This window comes from Electrophorus electricus, chromosome 13 (genome assembly GCF_041902795.1).
Source record: "Electrophorus electricus isolate QZ-2024a chromosome 13, ASM4190279v1, whole genome shotgun sequence".
Taxonomy (NCBI): Eukaryota; Metazoa; Chordata; class Actinopteri; order Gymnotiformes; family Gymnotidae; genus Electrophorus; species Electrophorus electricus.
The window spans coordinates 26,789,460-26,805,132 of NC_137509.1; the positions used below are offsets into that span (position 1 = coordinate 26,789,460).

The 15,673-nt window shown below is 35.0% G+C and overlaps 17 pseudogenes; all 17 read left to right on the forward strand.

Moving 5' to 3' along the window:
• Positions 1 to 755: 755 nt before the first annotated feature.
• On the forward strand, positions 756 to 874 carry LOC145651073 (5S ribosomal RNA; annotated as a pseudogene).
• Positions 875 to 1,667: 793 nt separating this feature from the next.
• Positions 1,668 to 1,788, forward strand: LOC145644659 (5S ribosomal RNA; annotated as a pseudogene).
• A 792-nt stretch (positions 1,789 to 2,580) lies between these two features.
• On the forward strand, positions 2,581 to 2,699 carry LOC145643590 (5S ribosomal RNA; annotated as a pseudogene).
• Positions 2,700 to 3,492: 793 nt separating this feature from the next.
• LOC145644661 (5S ribosomal RNA) lies at positions 3,493 to 3,611 on the forward strand (annotated as a pseudogene).
• Positions 3,612 to 4,403: 792 nt separating this feature from the next.
• LOC145651074 (5S ribosomal RNA) lies at positions 4,404 to 4,522 on the forward strand (annotated as a pseudogene).
• A 792-nt stretch (positions 4,523 to 5,314) lies between these two features.
• On the forward strand, positions 5,315 to 5,433 carry LOC145644662 (5S ribosomal RNA; annotated as a pseudogene).
• A 792-nt stretch (positions 5,434 to 6,225) lies between these two features.
• Positions 6,226 to 6,344, forward strand: LOC145651075 (5S ribosomal RNA; annotated as a pseudogene).
• Positions 6,345 to 7,135: 791 nt separating this feature from the next.
• On the forward strand, positions 7,136 to 7,254 carry LOC145651076 (5S ribosomal RNA; annotated as a pseudogene).
• Positions 7,255 to 8,047: 793 nt separating this feature from the next.
• On the forward strand, positions 8,048 to 8,166 carry LOC145644663 (5S ribosomal RNA; annotated as a pseudogene).
• A 792-nt stretch (positions 8,167 to 8,958) lies between these two features.
• LOC145651077 (5S ribosomal RNA) lies at positions 8,959 to 9,077 on the forward strand (annotated as a pseudogene).
• A 791-nt stretch (positions 9,078 to 9,868) lies between these two features.
• Positions 9,869 to 9,987, forward strand: LOC145651078 (5S ribosomal RNA; annotated as a pseudogene).
• Positions 9,988 to 10,780: 793 nt separating this feature from the next.
• Positions 10,781 to 10,899, forward strand: LOC145644664 (5S ribosomal RNA; annotated as a pseudogene).
• A 793-nt stretch (positions 10,900 to 11,692) lies between these two features.
• Positions 11,693 to 11,811, forward strand: LOC145644665 (5S ribosomal RNA; annotated as a pseudogene).
• Positions 11,812 to 12,603: 792 nt separating this feature from the next.
• Positions 12,604 to 12,722, forward strand: LOC145651079 (5S ribosomal RNA; annotated as a pseudogene).
• A 793-nt stretch (positions 12,723 to 13,515) lies between these two features.
• On the forward strand, positions 13,516 to 13,634 carry LOC145644666 (5S ribosomal RNA; annotated as a pseudogene).
• A 792-nt stretch (positions 13,635 to 14,426) lies between these two features.
• Positions 14,427 to 14,545, forward strand: LOC145651080 (5S ribosomal RNA; annotated as a pseudogene).
• A 792-nt stretch (positions 14,546 to 15,337) lies between these two features.
• LOC145651082 (5S ribosomal RNA) lies at positions 15,338 to 15,456 on the forward strand (annotated as a pseudogene).
• Positions 15,457 to 15,673: the final 217 nt, after the last annotated feature.

Consider the following 15,673-nt stretch of genomic DNA (forward strand, 5'->3'; position numbering starts at 1 on the left):
TCTCAAATGTGAAGTGCAGTAAATAATAAAAAAAACTATCTGTTAGCACCTGGGAATAGCAGGTGCTGTAAGTTTTTTTTGCATCACTTTCATTTACTCTCCAACTCACATGCCTGAATGTGAAGAGCAGTGATTCATCAAAAAACTAACTTTTAGCACCTTGGACTATGAGATGCTGTAAGCTTCTCTTGCATCACTTTAATTTACTTTCAAGATGACATGCTAGGATGTGAAGTGCAGTGATTAATTAAAAAAACCTATCTGTTAGCACCTGGGAATAGCAGATGCTGTAAGTTTTTCTTGCATCACTTTAATTTAATATGCAACTGACATGCTTGTAAGTGAAGTGTACAGATTAAATAGAAATCTATTAGTACCAGGGAATAGCAGGTGCTGTAAGATTTTATTGCATCCCTTAAATTTATGTTCAAGCTATCAAGCTCAAATTTGAAGTGCAGTGAATAATTAAATCAAACTATCTGTTAGCACCTGGGAATAGCAGATGCTGTAAGTATTTATTGCATCACTTTAATTTACTCTCCAACTAACATGCTTGAATGTGAAGTGCAGTGATTAATAAAAAAACTGTCTGTTAGTGCCTCCGAATACCAGATGTTGTAAGCTTTTATTGCATCATTTTAATTTACTTTCAAGACAACATTCTAGAATGTCAAGTGCAGGGATTAATAAAAAAAATGTCAGATTGGTATTTGATCATATTTTCTATGATTAGGCAATTTGAGTAAGTGTTTAAGGTTTACGGCCATACCAGCTTCAGAACGTCCAATCTCATCTGAACTTGGAAGCTAAGCAAGTTTGTGCCTGAATAGTACTGAGGTGGGACCCTATCTAGGAATACCAGGTGCTGTAAGCTTTTCTTGCATCACTTTAATTTACTTTCAAGCTGACATTCTCAAATGTGAAGTGCAGTAAATAATAAAAAAAACTATCTGTTAGCACCTGGGAATAGCAGGTGCTGTAAGTTTTTTTTGCATCACTTTCATTTACTCTCCAACTCACATGCCTGAATGTGAAGAGCAGTGATTCATCAAAAAACTAACTTTTAGCACCTTGGACTATGAGATGCTGTAAGCTTCTCTTGCATCACTTTAATTTACTTTCAAGATGACATGCTAGGATGTGAAGTGCAGTGATTAATTAAAAAAACCTATCTGTTAGCACCTGGGAATAGCAGATGCTGTAAGTTTTTCTTGCATCACTTTAATTTAATATGCAACTGACATGCTTGTAAGTGAAGTGTACAGATTAAATAGAAATCTATTAGTACCAGGGAATAGCAGGTGCTGTAAGATTTTATTGCATCCCTTAAATTTATGTTCAAGCTATCAAGCTCAAATTTGAAGTGCAGTGAATAATTAAATCAAACTATCTGTTAGCACCTGGGAATAGCAGATGCTGTAAGTTTTTATTGCATCACTTTAATTTACTCTCCAACTGACATGCTTGAATGTGAAGTGCAGTGATTAATAAAAAAACTGTCTGTTAGTGCCTCCGAATACCAGATGTTGTAAGCTTTTATTGCATCATTTTAATTTACTTTCAAGATAACATTCTAGAATGTCAAGTGCAGGGATTAATAAAAAAAAATGTCAGATTGGTCTTTGATCATATTTTCTATGATTAGGCAATTTGAGTAAGTGTTTAAGGTTTACGGCCATACCAGCTTCAGCACGCCTCCAATCTCATCTGAACTTGGAAGCTAAGCAAGTTTGTGCCTGAATAGTACTGAGGTGGGACCCTATCTAGGAATACCAGGTGCTGTAAGCTTTTCTTGCATCACTTTAATTTACTTTCAAGCTGATATTCTCAAATGTGAAGTGCAGTGATTAATAAAAAAAACTATCTGTTAGCACCTTGGAATAGCAGGTGCTGTAAGTTTTTTTTGCATCACTTTCATTTACTCTCCAACTCACATGCCTGAATGTGAAGAGCAGTGATTCATCAAAAAACTAACTTTTAGCACCTTGGACTATGAGATGCTGTAAGCTTCTCTTGCATCACTTTAATTTACTTTCAAGATGACATGCTAGGATGTGAAGTGCAGTGATTAATTAAAAAACCCTATCTGTTAGCACCTGGGAATAGCAGATGCTGTAAGTTTTTCTTGCATCACTTTAATTTAATATGCAACTGACATGCTTGTAAGTGAAGTGTACAGATTAAATAGAAATCTATTAGTACCAGGGAATAGCAGGTGCTGTAAGATTTTATTGCATCCCTTAAATTTATGTTCAAGCTATCAAGCTCAAATTTGAAGTGCAGTGAATAATTAAATCAAACTATCTGTTAGCACCTGGGAATAGCAGATGCTGTAAGTATTTATTGCATCACTTTAATTTACTCTCCAACTAACATGCTTGAATGTGAAGTGCAGTGATTAATAAAAAAACTGTCTGTTAGTGCCTCCGAATACCAGATGTTGTAAGCTTTTATTGCATCATTTTAATTTACTTTCAAGACAACATTCTAGAATGTCAAGTGCAGGGATTAATAAAAAAAATGTCAGATTGGTATTTGATCATATTTTCTATGATTAGGCAATTTGAGTAAGTGTTTAAGGTTTACGGCCATACCAGCTTCAGAACTTCCAATCTCATCTGAACTTGGAAGCTAAGCAAGTTTGTGCCTGAATAGTACTGAGGTGGGACCCTATCTAGGAATACCAGGTGCTGTAAGCTTTTCTTGCATCACTTTAATTTACTTTCAAGCTGACATTCTCAAATGTGAAGTGCAGTAAATAATAAAAAAAACTATCTGTTAGCACCTGGGAATAGCAGATGCTGTAAGTTTTTTTTGCATCACTTTCATTTACTCTCCAACTCACATGCCTGAATGTGAAGTGCAGTGATTCATCAAAAAACTATCTTTTAGCACCTTGGACTATGAGATGCTGTAAGCTTCTCTTGCATCACTTTAATTTACTTTCAAGATGACATGCTAGGATGTGAAGTGCAGTGATTAATTAATAAAACCTATCTGTTAGCACCTGGGAATAGCAGATGCTGTAAGTTTTTCTTGCATCACTTTAATTTAATATGCAACTGACATGCTTGTATGTGAAGTGTACAGATTAAATAGAAATATTTTAGTACCAGGGAATAGCAGGTCCTGTAAGATTTTATTGCATCCCTTAAATTTATGTTCAAGCTATCAAGCTCAAATTTGAAGTGCAGTGAATAATTAAATCAAACTATCTGTTAGCACCTGGGAATAGCAGATGCTGTAAGTATTTATTGCATCACTTTAATTTACTCTCCAACTAACATGCTTGAATGTGAAGTGCAGTGATTAATAAAAAAACTGTCTGTTAGTGCCTCCGAATACCAGATGTTGTAAGCTTTTATTGCATCATTTTAATTTACTTTCAAGACAACATTCTAGAATGTCCAGTGCAGGGATTAATAAAAAAAAATGTCAGATTGGTATTGGATCATATTTTCTATGATTAGGCAATTTGAGTAAGTGTTTAAGCTTTACGGCCATACCAGCTTCAGAACGTCCAATCTCATCTGAACTTGGAAGCTAAGCAAGTTTGTGCCTGAATAGTACTGAGGTGGGACCCTATCTAGGAATACCAGGTGCTGTAAGCTTTTCTTGCATCACTTTAATTTACTTTCAAGCTGACATTCTCAAATGTGAAGTGCAGTGATTAATAAAAAAAACTATCTGTTAGCACCTTGGAATAGCAGGTGCTGTAAGTTTTTTTTGCATCACTTTCATTTACTCTCCAACTCACATGCCTGAATGTGAAGAGCAGTGATTCATCAAAAAACTAACTTTTAGCACCTTGGACTATGAGATGCTGTAAGCTTCTCTTGCATCACTTTAATTTACTTTCAAGATGACATGCTAGGATGTGAAGTGCAGTGATTAATTAAAAAAACCTATCTGTTAGCACCTGGGAATAGCAGATGCTGTAAGTTTTTCTTGCATCACTTTAATTTAATATGCAACTGACATGCTTGTATGTGAAGTGTACAGATTAAATAGAAATATTTTAGTACCAGGGAATAGCAGGTCCTGTAAGATTTTATTGCATCCCTTAAATTTATGTTCAAGCTATCAAGCTCAAATTTGAAGTGCAGTGAATAATTAAATCAAACTATCTGTTAGCACCTGGGAATAGCAGATGCTGTAAGTATTTATTGCATCACTTAATTTACTCTCCAACTAACATGCTTGAATGTGAAGTGCAGTGATTAATAAAAAAACTGTCTGTTAGTGCCTCCGAATACCAGATGTTGTAAGCTTTTATTGCATCATTTTAATTTACTTTCAAGACAACATTCTAGAATGTCAAGTGCAGGGATTAATAAAAAAAAATGTCAGATTGGTATTTGATCATATTTTCTATGATTAGGCAATTTGAGTAAGTGTTTAAGGTTTACGGCCATACCAGCTTCAGAACGTCCAATCTCATCTGAACTTGGAAGCTAAGCAAGTTTGTGCCTGAATAGTACTGAGGTGGGACCCTATCTAGGAATACCAGGTGCTGTAAGCTTTTCTTGCATCACTTTAATTTACTTTCAAGCTGACATTCTCAAATGTGAAGTGCAGTGATTAATAAAAAAAACTATCTGTTAGCACCTGGGAATAGCAGGTGCTATAAGTTTTTTTTCATCACTTTCATTTACTCTCCAACTCACATGCCTGAATGTGAAGAGCAGTGATTCATCAAAAAACTAACTTTTAGCACCTTGGACTATGAGATGCTGTAAGCTTCTCTTGCATCACTTTAATTTACTTTCAAGATGACATGCTAGGATGTGAAGTGCAGTGATTAATTAATAAAACCTATCTGTTAGCACCTGGGAATAGCAGATGCTGTAAGTTTTTCTTGCATCACTTTAATTTAATATGCAACTGACATGCTTGTATGTGAAGTGTACAGATTAAATAGAAATATTTTAGTACCAGGGAATAGCAGGTCCTGTAAGATTTTATTGCATCCCTTAAATTTATGTTCAAGCTATCAAGCTCAAATTTGAAGTGCAGTGAATAATTAAATCAAACTATCTGTTAGCACCTGGGAATAGCAGATGCTGTAAGTATTTATTGCATCACTTTAATTTACTCTCCAACTAACATGCTTGAATGTGAAGTGCAGTGATTAATAAAAAAACTGTCTGTTAGTGCCTCCGAATACCAGATGTTGTAAGCTTTTATTGCATCATTTTAATTTACTTTCAAGACAACATTCTAGAATGTCCAGTGCAGGGATTAATAAAAAAAAATGTCAGATTGGTATTGGATCATATTTTCTATGATTAGGCAATTTGAGTAAGTGTTTAAGCTTTACGGCCATACCAGCTTCAGAACGTCCAATCTCATCTGAACTTGGAAGCTAAGCAAGTTTGTGCCTGAATAGTACTGAGGTGGGACCCTATCTAGGAATACCAGGTGCTGTAAGCTTTTCTTGCATCACTTTAATTTACTTTCAAGCTGACATTCTCAAACGTGAAGTGCAGTGATTAATAAAAAAAACTATCTGTTAGCACCTTGGAATAGCAGGTGCTGTAAGTTTTTTTTGCATCACTTTCATTTACTCTCCAACTCACATGCCTGAATGTGAAGAGCAGTGATTCATCAAAAAACTAACTTTTAGCACCTTGGACTATGAGATGCTGTAAGCTTCTCTTGCATCACTTTAATTTACTTTCAAGATGACATGCTAGGATGTGAAGTGCAGTGATTAATTAAAAAAACCTATCTGTTAGCACCTGGGAATAGCAGATGCTGTAAGTTTTTCTTGCATCACTTTAATTTAATATGCAACTGACATGCTTGTATGTGAAGTGTACAGATTAAATAGAAATATTTTAGTACCAGGGAATAGCAGGTCCTGTAAGATTTTATTGCATCCCTTAAATTTATGTTCAAGCTATCAAGCTCAAATTTGAAGTGCAGTGAATAATTAAATCAAACTATCTGTTAGCACCTGGGAATAGCAGATGCTGTAAGTATTTATTGCATCACTTAATTTACTCTCCAACTAACATGCTTGAATGTGAAGTGCAGTGATTAATAAAAAAACTGTCTGTTAGTGCCTCCGAATACCAGATGTTGTAAGCTTTTATTGCATCATTTTAATTTACTTTCAAGACAACATTCTAGAATGTCAAGTGCAGGGATTAATAAAAAAAAATGTCAGATTGGTATTTGATCATATTTTCTATGATTAGGCAATTTGAGTAAGTGTTTAAGGTTTACGGCCATACCAGCTTCAGAACGTCCAATCTCATCTGAACTTGGAAGCTAAGCAAGTTTGTGCCTGAATAGTACTGAGGTGGGACCCTATCTAGGAATACCAGGTGCTGTAAGCTTTTCTTGCATCACTTTAATTTACTTTCAAGCTGACATTCTCAAATGTGAAGTGCAGTGATTAATAAAAAAAACTATCTGTTAGCACCTGGGAATAGCAGGTGCTATAAGTTTTTTTTCATCACTTTCATTTACTCTCCAACTCACATGCCTGAATGTGAAGAGCAGTGATTCATCAAAAAACTAACTTTTAGCACCTTGGACTATGAGATGCTGTAAGCTTCTCTTGCATCACTTTAATTTACTTTCAAGATGACATGCTAGGATGTGAAGTGCAGTGATTAATTAAAAAAACCTATCTGTTAGCACCTGGGAATAGCAGATGCTGTAAGTTTTTCTTGCATCACTTTAATTTAATATGCAACTGACATGCTTGTAAGTGAAGTGTACAGATTAAATAGAAATCTATTAGTACCAGGGAATAGCAGGTGCTGTAAGATTTTATTGCATCCCTTAAATTTATGTTCAAGCTATCAAGCTCAAATTTGAAGTGCAGTGAATAATTAAATCAAACTATCTGTTAGCACCTGGGAATAGCAGATGCTGTAAGTATTTATTGCATCACTTTAATTTACTCTCCAACTAACATGCTTGAATGTGAAGTGCAGTGATTAATAAAAAAACTGTCTGTTAGTGCCTCCGAATACCAGATGTTGTAAGCTTTTATTGCATCATTTTAATTTACTTTCAAGACAACATTCTAGAATGTCAAGTGCAGGGATTAATAAAAAAAATGTCAGATTGGTATTTGATCATATTTTCTATGATTAGGCAATTTGAGTAAGTGTTTAAGGTTTACGGCCATACCAGCTTCAGAACGTCCAATCTCATCTGAACTTGGAAGCTAAGCAAGTTTGTGCCTGAATAGTACTGAGGTGGGACCCTATCTAGGAATACCAGGTGCTGTAAGCTTTTCTTGCATCACTTTAATTTACTTTCAAGCTGACATTCTCAAATGTGAAGTGCAGTAAATAATAAAAAAAACTATCTGTTAGCACCTGGGAATAGCAGGTGCTGTAAGTTTTTTTTGCATCACTTTCATTTACTCTCCAACTCACATGCCTGAATGTGAAGTGCAGTGATTCATCAAAAAACTATCTTTTAGCACCTTGGACTATGAGATGCTGTAAGCTTCTCTTGCATCACTTTAATTTACTTTCAAGATGACATGCTAGGATGTGAAGTGCAGTGATTAATTAATAAAACCTATCTGTTAGCACCTGGGAATAGCAGATGCTGTAAGTTTTTCTTGCATCACTTTAATTTAATATGCAACTGACATGCTTGTATGTGAAGTGTACAGATTAAATAGAAATATTTTAGTACCAGGGAATAGCAGGTCCTGTAAGATTTTATTGCATCCCTTAAATTTATGTTCAAGCTATCAAGCTCAAATTTGAAGTGCAGTGAATAATTAAATCAAACTATCTGTTAGCACCTGGGAATAGCAGATGCTGTAAGTATTTATTGCATCACTTTAATTTACTCTCCAACTAACATGCTTGAATGTGAAGTGCAGTGATTAATAAAAAAACTGTCTGTTAGTGCCTCCGAATACCAGATGTTGTAAGCTTTTATTGCATCATTTTAATTTACTTTCAAGACAACATTCTAGAATGTCCAGTGCAGGGATTAATAAAAAAAAATGTCAGATTGGTATTGGATCATATTTTCTATGATTAGGCAATTTGAGTAAGTGTTTAAGCTTTACGGCCATACCAGCTTCAGAACGTCCAATCTCATCTGAACTTGGAAGCTAAGCAAGTTTGTGCCTGAATAGTACTGAGGTGGGACCCTATCTAGGAATACCAGGTGCTGTAAGCTTTTCTTGCATCACTTTAATTTACTTTCAAGCTGACATTCTCAAATGTGAAGTGCAGTGATTAATAAAAAAAACTATCTGTTAGCACCTTGGAATAGCAGGTGCTGTAAGTTTTTTTTGCATCACTTTCATTTACTCTCCAACTCACATGCCTGAATGTGAAGAGCAGTGATTCATCAAAAAACTAACTTTTAGCACCTTGGACTATGAGATGCTGTAAGCTTCTCTTGCATCACTTTAATTTACTTTCAAGATGACATGCTAGGATGTGAAGTGCAGTGATTAATTAAAAAAACCTATCTGTTAGCACCTGGGAATAGCAGATGCTGTAAGTTTTTCTTGCATCACTTTAATTTAATATGCAACTGACATGCTTGTATGTGAAGTGTACAGATTAAATAGAAATATTTTAGTACCAGGGAATAGCAGGTCCTGTAAGATTTTATTGCATCCCTTAAATTTATGTTCAAGCTATCAAGCTCAAATTTGAAGTGCAGTGAATAATTAAATCAAACTATCTGTTAGCACCTGGGAATAGCAGATGCTGTAAGTATTTATTGCATCACTTAATTTACTCTCCAACTAACATGCTTGAATGTGAAGTGCAGTGATTAATAAAAAAACTGTCTGTTAGTGCCTCCGAATACCAGATGTTGTAAGCTTTTATTGCATCATTTTAATTTACTTTCAAGACAACATTCTAGAATGTCAAGTGCAGGGATTAATAAAAAAAAATGTCAGATTGGTATTTGATCATATTTTCTATGATTAGGCAATTTGAGTAAGTGTTTAAGGTTTACGGCCATACCAGCTTCAGAACGTCCAATCTCATCTGAACTTGGAAGCTAAGCAAGTTTGTGCCTGAATAGTACTGAGGTGGGACCCTATCTAGGAATACCAGGTGCTGTAAGCTTTTCTTGCATCACTTTAATTTACTTTCAAGCTGACATTCTCAAATGTGAAGTGCAGTGATTAATAAAAAAAACTATCTGTTAGCACCTGGGAATAGCAGGTGCTATAAGTTTTTTTTCATCACTTTCATTTACTCTCCAACTCACATGCCTGAATGTGAAGAGCAGTGATTCATCAAAAAACTAACTTTTAGCACCTTGGACTATGAGATGCTGTAAGCTTCTCTTGCATCACTTTAATTTACTTTCAAGATGACATGCTAGGATGTGAAGTGCAGTGATTAATTAAAAAAACCTATCTGTTAGCACCTGGGAATAGCAGATGCTGTAAGTTTTTCTTGCATCACTTTAATTTAATATGCAACTGACATGCTTGTAAGTGAAGTGTACAGATTAAATAGAAATCTATTAGTACCAGGGAATAGCAGGTGCTGTAAGATTTTATTGCATCCCTTAAATTTATGTTCAAGCTATCAAGCTCAAATTTGAAGTGCAGTGAATAATTAAATCAAACTATCTGTTAGCACCTGGGAATAGCAGATGCTGTAAGTATTTATTGCATCACTTTAATTTACTCTCCAACTAACATGCTTGAATGTGAAGTGCAGTGATTAATAAAAAAACTGTCTGTTAGTGCCTCCGAATACCAGATGTTGTAAGCTTTTATTGCATCATTTTAATTTACTTTCAAGACAACATTCTAGAATGTCAAGTGCAGGGATTAATAAAAAAAATGTCAGATTGGTATTTGATCATATTTTCTATGATTAGGCAATTTGAGTAAGTGTTTAAGGTTTACGGCCATACCAGCTTCAGAACGTCCAATCTCATCTGAACTTGGAAGCTAAGCAAGTTTGTGCCTGAATAGTACTGAGGTGGGACCCTATCTAGGAATACCAGGTGCTGTAAGCTTTTCTTGCATCACTTTAATTTACTTTCAAGCTGACATTCTCAAATGTGAAGTGCAGTAAATAATAAAAAAAACTATCTGTTAGCACCTGGGAATAGCAGGTGCTGTAAGTTTTTTTTGCATCACTTTCATTTACTCTCCAACTCACATGCCTGAATGTGAAGTGCAGTGATTCATCAAAAAACTATCTTTTAGCACCTTGGACTATGAGATGCTGTAAGCTTCTCTTGCATCACTTTAATTTACTTTCAAGATGACATGCTAGGATGTGAAGTGCAGTGATTAATTAATAAAACCTATCTGTTAGCACCTGGGAATAGCAGATGCTGTAAGTTTTTCTTGCATCACTTTAATTTAATATGCAACTGACATGCTTGTATGTGAAGTGTACAGATTAAATAGAAATATTTTAGTACCAGGGAATAGCAGGTCCTGTAAGATTTTATTGCATCCCTTAAATTTATGTTCAAGCTATCAAGCTCAAATTTGAAGTGCAGTGAATAATTAAATCAAACTATCTGTTAGCACCTGGGAATAGTAGATGCTGTAAGTATTTATTGCATCACTTTAATTTACTCTCCAACTAACATGCTTGAATGTGAAGTGCAGTGATTAATAAAAAAACTGTCTGTTAGTGCCTCCGAATACCAGATGTTGTAAGCTTTTATTGCATCATTTTAATTTACTTTCAAGACAACAGTCTAGAATGTCAAGTGCAGGGATTAATAAAAAAAAATGTCAGATTGGTATTGGATCATATTTTCTATGATTAGGCAATTTGAGTAAGTGCTTAAGCTTTACGGCCATACCAGCTTCAGAACGTCCAATCTCATCTGAACTTGGAAGCTAAGCAAGTTTGTGCCTGAATAGTACTGAGGTGGGACCCTATCTAGGAATACCAGGTGCTGTAAGCTTTTCTTGCATCACTTTAATTTACTTTCAAGCTGACATTCTCAAATGTGAAGTGCAGTAAATAATAAAAAAAACTATCTGTTAGCACCTGGGAATAGCAGGTGCTGTAAGTTTTTTTTGCATCACTTTCATTTACTCTCCAACTCACATGCCTGAATGTGAAGTGCAGTGATTCATCAAAAAACTATCTTTTAGCACCTTGGACTATGAGATGCTGTAAGCTTCTCTTGCATCACTTTAATTTACTTTCAAGATGACATGCTAGGATGTGAAGTGCAGTGATTAATTAATAAAACCTATCTGTTAGCACCTGGGAATAGCAGATGCTGTAAGTTTTTCTTGCATCACTTTAATTTAATATGCAACTGACATGCTTGTATGTGAAGTGTACAGATTAAATAGAAATATTTTAGTACCAGGGAATAGCAGGTCCTGTAAGATTTTATTGCATCCCTTAAATTTATGTTCAAGCTATCAAGCTCAAATTTGAAGTGCAGTGAATAATTAAATCAAACTATCTGTTAGCACCTGGGAATAGCAGATGCTGTAAGTATTTATTGCATCACTTTAATTTACTCTCCAACTAACATGCTTGAATGTGAAGTGCAGTGATTAATAAAAAAACTGTCTGTTAGTGCCTCCGAATACCAGATGTTGTAAGCTTTTATTGCATCATTTTAATTTACTTTCAAGACAACATTCTAGAATGTCCAGTGCAGGGATTAATAAAAAAAAATGTCAGATTGGTATTGGATCATATTTTCTATGATTAGGCAATTTGAGTAAGTGTTTAAGCTTTACGGCCATACCAGCTTCAGAACGTCCAATCTCATCTGAACTTGGAAGCTAAGCAAGTTTGTGCCTGAATAGTACTGAGGTGGGACCCTATCTAGGAATACCAGGTGCTGTAAGCTTTTCTTGCATCACTTTAATTTACTTTCAAGCTGACATTCTCAAATGTGAAGTGCAGTGATTAATAAAAAAAACTATCTGTTAGCACCTTGGAATAGCAGGTGCTGTAAGTTTTTTTTGCATCACTTTCATTTACTCTCCAACTCACATGCCTGAATGTGAAGAGCAGTGATTCATCAAAAAACTAACTTTTAGCACCTTGGACTATGAGATGCTGTAAGCTTCTCTTGCATCACTTTAATTTACTTTCAAGATGACATGCTAGGATGTGAAGTGCAGTGATTAATTAAAAAAACCTATCTGTTAGCACCTGGGAATAGCAGATGCTGTAAGTTTTTCTTGCATCACTTTAATTTAATATGCAACTGACATGCTTGTATGTGAAGTGTACAGATTAAATAGAAATATTTTAGTACCAGGGAATAGCAGGTCCTGTAAGATTTTATTGCATCCCTTAAATTTATGTTCAAGCTATCAAGCTCAAATTTGAAGTGCAGTGAATAATTAAATCAAACTATCTGTTAGCACCTGGGAATAGCAGATGCTGTAAGTATTTATTGCATCACTTAATTTACTCTCCAACTAACATGCTTGAATGTGAAGTGCAGTGATTAATAAAAAAACTGTCTGTTAGTGCCTCCGAATACCAGATGTTGTAAGCTTTTATTGCATCATTTTAATTTACTTTCAAGACAACATTCTAGAATGTCAAGTGCAGGGATTAATAAAAAAAAATGTCAGATTGGTATTTGATCATATTTTCTATGATTAGGCAATTTGAGTAAGTGTTTAAGGTTTACGGCCATACCAGCTTCAGAACGTCCAATCTCATCTGAACTTGGAAGCTAAGCAAGTTTGTGCCTGAATAGTACTGAGGTGGGACCCTATCTAGGAATACCAGGTGCTGTAAGCTTTTCTTGCATCACTTTAATTTACTTTCAAGCTGACATTCTCAAATGTGAAGTGCAGTAAATAATAAAAAAAACTATCTGTTAGCACCTGGGAATAGCAGGTGCTGTAAGTTTTTTTTGCATCACTTTCATTTACTCTCCAACTCACATGCCTGAATGTGAAGTGCAGTGATTCATCAAAAAACTATCTTTTAGCACCTTGGACTATGAGATGCTGTAAGCTTCTCTTGCATCACTTTAATTTACTTTCAAGATGACATGCTAGGATGTGAAGTGCAGTGATTAATTAATAAAACCTATCTGTTAGCACCTGGGAATAGCAGATGCTGTAAGTTTTTCTTGCATCACTTTAATTTAATATGCAACTGACATGCTTGTATGTGAAGTGTACAGATTAAATAGAAATATTTTAGTACCAGGGAATAGCAGGTCCTGTAAGATTTTATTGCATCCCTTAAATTTATGTTCAAGCTATCAAGCTCAAATTTGAAGTGCAGTGAATAATTAAATCAAACTATCTGTTAGCACCTGGGAATAGCAGATGCTGTAAGTATTTATTGCATCACTTTAATTTACTCTCCAACTAACATGCTTGAATGTGAAGTGCAGTGATTAATAAAAAAACTGTCTGTTAGTGCCTCCGAATACCAGATGTTGTAAGCTTTTATTGCATCATTTTAATTTACTTTCAAGACAACAGTCTAGAATGTCAAGTGCAGGGATTAATAAAAAAAAATGTCAGATTGGTATTGGATCATATTTTCTATGATTAGGCAATTTGAGTAAGTGCTTAAGCTTTACGGCCATACCAGCTTCAGAACGTCCAATCTCATCTGAACTTGGAAGCTAAGCAAGTTTGTGCCTGAATAGTACTGAGGTGGGACCCTATCTAGGAATACCAGGTGCTGTAAGCTTTTCTTGCATCACTTTAATTTACTTTCAAGCTGACATTCTCAAATGTGAAGTGCAGTGATTAATAAAAAAAACTATCTGTTAGCACCTGGGAATAGCAGGTGCTGTAAGTTTTTTTTGCATCACTTTCATTTACTCTCCAACTCACATGCCTGAATGTGAAGAGCAGTGATTCATCAAAAAACTAACTTTTAGCACCTTGGACTATGAGATGCTGTAAGCTTCTCTTGCATCACTTTAATTTACTTTCAAGATGACATGCTAGGATGTGAAGTGCAGTGATTAATTAAAAAAACCTATCTGTTAGCACCTGGGAATAGCAGATGCTGTAAGTTTTTCTTGCATCACTTTAATTTAATATGCAACTGACATGCTTGTAAGTGAAGTGTACAGATTAAATAGAAATCTATTAGTACCAGGGAATAGCAGGTCCTGTAAGATTTTATTGCATCCCTTAAATTTATGTTCAAGCTATCAAGCTCAAATTTGAAGTGCAGTGAATAATTAAATCAAACTATCTGTTAGCACCTGGGAATAGCAGATGCTGTAAGTATTTATTGCATCACTTAATTTACTCTCCAACTAACATGCTTGAATGTGAAGTGCAGTGATTAATAAAAAAACTGTCTGTTAGTGCCTCCGAATACCAGATGTTGTAAGCTTTTATTGCATCATTTTAATTTACTTTCAAGACAACATTCTAGAATGTCAAGTGCAGGGATTAATAAAAAAAAATGTCAGATTGGTATTTGATCATATTTTCTATGATTAGGCAATTTGAGTAAGTGTTTAAGGTTTACGGCCATACCAGCTTCAGAACGTCCAATCTCATCTGAACTTGGAAGCTAAGCAAGTTTGTGCCTGAATAGTACTGAGGTGGGACCCTATCTAGGAATACCAGGTGCTGTAAGCTTTTCTTGCATCACTTTAATTTACTTTCAAGCTGACATTCTCAAATGTGAAGTGCAGTGATTAATAAAAAAAACTATCTGTTAGCACCTGGGAATAGCAGGTGCTGTAAGTTTTTTTTGCATCACTTTCATTTACTCTCCAACTCACATGCCTGAATGTGAAGAGCAGTGATTCATCAAAAAACTAACTTTTAGCACCTTGGACTATGAGATGCTGTAAGCTTCTCTTGCATCACTTTAATTTACTTTCAAGATGACATGCTAGGATGTGAAGTGCAGTGATTAATTAAAAAAACCTATCTGTTAGCACCTGGGAATAGCAGATGCTGTAAGTTTTTCTTGCATCACTTTAATTTAATATGCAACTGACATGCTTGTAAGTGAAGTGTACAGATTAAATAGAAATCTATTAGTACCAGGGAATAGCAGGTGCTGTAAGATTTTATTGCATCCCTTAAATTTATGTTCAAGCTATCAAGCTCAAATTTGAAGTGCAGTGAATAATTAAATCAAACTATCTGTTAGCACCTGGGAATAGCAGATGCTGTAAGTATTTATTGCATCACTTAATTTACTCTCCAACTAACATGCTTGAATGTGAAGTGCAGTGATTAATAAAAAAACTGTCTGTTAGTGCCTCCGAATACCAGATGTTGTAAGCTTTTATTGCATCATTTTAATTTACTTTCAAGACAACATTCTAGAATGTCAAGTGCAGGGATTAATAAAAAAAAATGTCAGATTGGTATTTGATCATATTTTCTATGATTAGGCAATTTGAGTAAGTGTTTAAGGTTTACGGCCATACCAGCTTCAGAACGTCCAATCTCATCTGAACTTGGAAGCTAAGCAAGTTTGTGCCTGAATAGTACTGAGGTGGGACCCTATCTAGGAATACCAGGTGCTGTAAGCTTTTCTTGCATCACTTTAATTTACTTTCAAGCTGACATTCTCAAATGTGAAGTGCAGTGATTAATAAAAAAAAACTATCTGTTAGCACCTGGGAATAGCAGGTGCTGTAAGTTTTTTTTGCATCACTTTCATTTACTCTCCAACTCACATGCCTGAATGTGAAGAGCAGTGATTTATCAAAAAACTAACTTTTAGCACCTTGGACTATGAGATGCTGT